Here is a 6,175-nt window from a genome sequence, read left to right as displayed (position 1 = left end):
TTTCACTCTTGTTTTAAATTTTCTATCCCCTTCATGCCCCCCACCACAGTACACTTTTCTGTAATACCCAGCTCCAGGCTCGCCTTAGCAGGTGGTTTTCCCTCCCACGCAAAATTTAATGGGGCACCAAAAAAAATCAGTAATCGAGGTAAATAATGTTTTAGTGCAGTATTTAACAAATACCAAAATTAGTGCAAAAATAGCCCATGATGAAAATATTACCAAAATTTAAACATAGGTAGAATCTGACCCTGCACTTGCTCCACCGTGCCTCATGCACGGTTCCAACAAAACGTTATTTACAAAACGGGCCTCCGGCCAAAGTTTCCCTACTTGATGGATTTAAATACTGCATGAAAATATTTACCTTGATGCCCAGTAGGTACTGCCCCCACCCCAGAGTCCTGGGGGAGGGGGCCCTGGTGGCCTTGGGCCCTCTAGGTGGCTTTTGGCTCAGACTCCGGAAAAGAGCCAGAGACACCCAGAGACAACCGAGCCCCCTGGAGAGCTAGGCACCTCCAGGGCTAGCCGCGTACATGGGGAACACGGCGGGCTATCCAGTGCGGTGTAAAAGGCTCTCCATCCATAGCTGCAAAGGGGTGAATGTGATGCGGTAGAAGCGCCGCTACCTGTCCCCAGGCTTCCGCCCCTCAGGGACCTGGGGAGGTCAGCTCCTGCTGCTGCTGCTTTGTGGGCTCCTGGCCGCCGCCTCCTCGTCCTTCCCAGCCCCAGTTCGGACCACACTGCCTCCTCTTCACCTCCCGCTACCATCCATCGCTGAGATCACGGAGGGCTTCATATCTGAAAAGGGGGAAAGGCAAAGAGAGAGCCTATAGGGAGGCGAAGGGCCGTCACTGAGCCGCAGCGGCGTCCGGTCCACTCGCCTCTCCCAGGGAAAGGGCGTTTCCTGGGCTTCGCCAAAGCACCTGTCCCGGTCCGGGCACTGGCCTTGTGGTTCTTCCCGGTCTCCGCCAACTCCAGGCTGTGATAGCCAGTATCATCGAGGCTACCCCACTGCCCCCCCGCCCCACGAGCCGAGGCTGCACGTCTTGAGTGCTGTGGATGAAGCTGCGCTGGGATCTGCGGGGATGCCCTCGTCGGGGATAGAGCTAGGGCCAGTGGCCGAGTCAGGTCCTCTTTTTGGCGCCTGGTCCCGGTTATAGCGTGTCTGTCGCAGGTGCAGTACGTACCCGCTCCTGGTTAGGTGCCCGCCCCCACCTGGCCTGCGGTGGGTGGGACCCGCTGAGGCGTGCACGAGGCCAGGGAGTGGCCGTAGAGGGGTGCCAACTTGAGGCGGGGGAGGGGAATGAGACCTCACTCGCCCCCGGGGCCCGGGAAAAATGCTGGGAGAACATTTCTCGGCCTGGCCCCTCGATGGGCCCAGACTTGTTGCCCTTAGTTACCCCGGAGCGAGAGACACAGGTGGGGCTGGAGAAAGCGCGCGGGGCCCCAGCAGCCCCAGCCCGGTCACCACCCCTTGTCGTGTGGGCTCTGAGCACGACTCTCTCCCCAACGCCCCAAAAGTCGGTAACTAATGGATGGGACTCTGGTTCTGTTCCATTCGCCCGCAAAGTCCACGAATCGGGCTAGTGGTTCAGATGAAATGATTAGGGAGCTGCTTGCTCTGGCTCCCTGGGGCGCATTATAGTGGGAGCTTGGGGCTGTGTTTGCAGAGCACTCTGTGTGCTCAGATGCCTGCTGCAAGAAACCCAACCTGTCCCTTGCCGAATGCAACAAGTACTCCAGATTTGTACTAACCCACGTCAGAGTGCAAGTGTAGAACCCTGCCAGTGGTCAGTGCTCCCAAGAACGCTTACAGTGCAAGGGGCCCTTCCTTCGACTTTGGACGTAACAGTGGAGCTATGCATCGTCCGCTGGACTCTGCTCCACACCTCTGGCTGCAGGTGCCCTACAAAGGTGCATGTTTGCCTTTTACTTGGGCCTGAGTTGTAGACCAGGGAGAGTTTCCATCTTCCCCATGCCGCCCTTTTCTCCTGCACCCCATCTCCCACCCCACCCCTCCCACTCTGTCTCTCCTCTAACTCCCGGAATTCTTTTTTTTTTTTTTTTTTTGGTAACTCTCTCCTCTTTTTTTAAAAAAATTATTTTATTATTATTATTTTTTTAACATCTTTATTGGAGTATAATTGCTTTACAATGGTGTGTTGGTTTCTGCGTTATAACAAAGTGAATCAGCTATACATATACATATGTTCCCATATCTCTTCCCTCTTGCGTCTCCCTCCCTCCCACCCTCCCTATCCCACCCCTCTAGGTGGTCACAAAGCACCGAGCTGATCTCCCTGTGCTGCTATACGGCTGCTTCCCACTAGCTATCTATTTTACGTTTGGTAGTGTATATATGTCCATGCCACTCTCTCACTTTGTCACAGCTTACCCTTCCCCCTCCCCATATCCTCAAGCCCATTCTCTAGTAGGTCTGTGTCTTTATTCCCATCTTGCCCCTAGGTTCTTCATGACCTTTTTTTTTTCTTAGATTCCATATATATGTGTTAGCATACGGTATTTGTTTTTCTCTTTCTGACTTACTTCACTCTGTATGACAGACTCTAGGTCCATCCACCTCACTACAAATAACTCAGTTTCGTATCTTTTTATGGCTGAGTAATATTCCATTGTATATATGTGCCACATTTCTTTATCCATTCATCTGTTGATGGACACTTAGGTTGCTTCCATGTCCTGGCTATTGTAAATAGAGCTGCAATGAACATTTTGGTACATGACTCTTTTTGAATTATGGTTTTCTCAGGGTATATGCCCAGTAGTGGGATAGCTGGGTTGCATGGTAGTTCTATTTTTAGTTTTTTAAGGAAGCTCCATACTGTTCTCCATAGTGGAATTCTTGTTCCCCACCACGAAGGGCCAAATGAAAGCCAGGCCAGATTGAGGGTTTTATGGTTCTTCAAGAGGTGTTTACAGGTCCCCGGGGGCATGTTAATATCCTGAATATTAAGAATAGCTTCTAACCATGGGTCCTGTGCTTGACATTGTACATGATTTATCCTATTTCTACCTGCACAATCATCATTATCATCATCCCCTTTTTAAAAGAAATTAAACCAGGGTGGAATGGCTCAACCTCACTCATAGACAAGCCCTGCCCTGCCCTGATGATGAAGTGGTTCCACTCACTGCACTTTCAGATGTGGCCCCTCTTCCACCAGTGAGTTGGAATAGAGAAGGAGGAGCTGGTAGACAGAGCCTGGGCTGCTGTGTCAGCCAACCTGCCTTTGAGGGGACAAGGGGATTTGATTAAACAGCCTCTTAGGTACCTTTACCCTGGAGGACATTAATCATTTTTTGTCATTAATTAATTCCATTTATAAAGGCTTTAAATGTCTCATTCTTAATGATACTTTAGTGCAGGTGTGGAGGAGAGGAGGTGACGTGAGATTTGTGCACGCATCACTAATGTGCTCTTTGGAAGCTTGTCTTTGGGAGTAGTAGTTACTTACATCATGGGCAGTAACACTTTGGGATTGAATATTTCTAATAAAACTTTACAGATGACCACACCACACTGCTTTATATTCACCACTTCAGTCACTTTCTATTTATTTATTTATTCATGAGGGTCTGTAAGAGGGGAGATGGTTATCCTCTGGCGGTTCTCAACGAGGACAGGATGTTTTCCTGTGAAAATAATGTCCCTCCTGCCACTTTTTGTACCTGTGAGCATCAGTCAGTAAGCCTATGTCGGCTGCTGGTATACAGGGCCCTGTGCCAGGCGATGTGGGGAATGTCACAATGCCTGACCCAGCCATCGTGCTGTGGGTTCTCAGTCTCGAGAGGCAGATTGGCCCACACCAGAGAAAGAAGCCACAAATTATGGAGGCAGATCACCCAGCCCCACCATTTACTCACTCTGTGACCCTGGGCAAGTTGGCTGACCTCCCTCTGTGCCTCAACTGCCACATCTGTAGAATGGATATCATGATGGTACCTGCCTTACGGTGTTGTGAGGTTTAAATAACGTAATAAAGATAAGGCCCATGGTGAGCACTCAACCAACATCAGCTGGTGCTCAAGTAAAGGGATCAAGAGTGAGGTCAGTCTGTATCCACAACCACACTGACATGAAGATGTCAGGGGAGGAGTTATTGGGAAGAACACAAGAATGTATACATGTAAAACATGTAGAACAGTGAGTGCCTGGCACAGTAGGTAAGTACTTGAGCCATGAGAGCTATTGCTATTATATGTATTGTTATTTTCATGTTATTGATGAAAACTACCTCTGATTCAGAGATTCTTACCCAAGTCACTAGCTAGGAGTGAGAATTGAGCCTGGATAGAGAGGATGGTTAGGAATTCAATATAGTACAGAGCCCAAGCAGAAAAGACTTGAGCCAAGGCCCTAGGCTGGGAGCAGGCAGGTATGTCCAGGGATCCATAGACTGTGCACCGTGGGGGATTGGAGTATCATAGGACATGAGGTTGAAAGGGAAGAAATCAAGATGTGGCCGTGCTGTGCAAAACTGGCAGGTATTTATTCTATATGTAAGGGGGAACCAGGAGATATTTTCAGCAAAGAAGTTACATAAGCCCATGCATATTTTGGGAAAGTAACACAGGCTGCAGGGGGTAGGAAAGGAGAGAGGTGGAAGCTAAAGTTAGGAATCAAGTAGGAGTTTGTTGTAATAGTAAGTTGTAAAAGTAAGCCCAAATGAGGGTCTGGCAAGGGGAACTGGAAGAAGGGGAGAGTCAGAGCACTCATGGATTTGAAGATGATTAGAGGGAAGAGTGTTGAACGGCTCTGAAGTTTTGAGCAGGATGACTGAAGGATGGTGATGCCATTATGCAATTTAAGGAACACTGACTTGTGGTGGTAAACAGATAGTGGGGGTTACACACGTTGAATCTGAGATTCATGTGTGACTCAATGAACTGTTAGAAACAATCCTGGCATTCAGGAGAGAGAGCAGAGATAAAGACATAGATTTGTAAATCATGAGTGTGAAGGGATGATGGTTGAATCCATGAGAGTAGAGGAGATCATAAAGGGATAAAGGGTAAAGTGAGAATTCAAGAGTGCTAAGAACTGGGCTTTGGGCAACAACTACACCCTGAAGAGCGGGGAGAAGAAAAGTCAGCAAACAAGACAGAGAAGGAGCAGTTGGAGAGAGAGGAGAAAATCCCAAAGACTGCAGATTTCGGAAACCAAGAGAGGAGAGAAATTCAAGAAAAAGAAAGCAGCCAACTGTGTAGAGAAGTACGAAGAAATAAAGAAGACTGAGACCTGGATGTGCTGTTTGGTAAGTCCCTACTGAAGTAAAAAAGTGTTTTGTAAGGCAGGAATCATATTCAAGGGATTGTAGAGAAAATGGGAGGAAGAAAAATAAAATAAGTTGGCAATAAACGTACAGTACAATTTAAAGGAGTTTGACATCAAAAAGAAAGCAAGGGTAATAGATGGTTAGTTAACTGTCATGTACAAATCTTTTTTTTTTCTTTTGAAAAATCAAAGGTTCTTTTGTCAGGCACAGTAATCAAAACACCATGGTACTGGCACAAAAACAGACACATAGATCAATGGAACAGAATGGAGAGCCTAGAAATAAACCCACACACCTACGGCCAATTAATATATGACAAAGGAGGCAAGAATATACAATGGAGAAAAGACAGTCTCTTCAACAAGCGATGTTGGGAAAGCTGGACAGCCACATGTAAATCAATGAAATTAGAAAACTCCCTCACACCATATACAAAAATAAACTCAAAATGGTTTAAAAACCTAAATGTAAAACATGACACCATAAAACTCCTAGAAAAAAACATAGGCGAAACATTCTTTGACATAAATTGTAGTAATATTTTCTTAGATCAGTCTCCCAAGGCAAAAGAAATATAAGCAAAAATAAACAAATGGGACCTAATCAAACTTAAAAGCTTATGCACAGCAATGGAAACCATCAACAAAACAAAAAGACAACCTACTGAATGGGAGAAAATATTTTCAAACAATGCAACCAACAAGGGGTTAATATCCAAAATATACAAACAGCCAAGACATGGAAACAACCCAAGCGCCCATCAACAGATGATTGGCTTAAAAGGATGTGATTGATATAGATAGATAGGTAGATAGATAGATAGATAGATAGATAGATAGATATTGATATATATATATGTATATATATATGTGTGT

Source organism: Balaenoptera musculus, chromosome X, assembly GCF_009873245.2.
Source record: "Balaenoptera musculus isolate JJ_BM4_2016_0621 chromosome X, mBalMus1.pri.v3, whole genome shotgun sequence".
Classification (NCBI taxonomy): Eukaryota; Metazoa; Chordata; class Mammalia; order Artiodactyla; family Balaenopteridae; genus Balaenoptera; species Balaenoptera musculus.
This window is presented reverse-complemented; position numbering follows the sequence as displayed.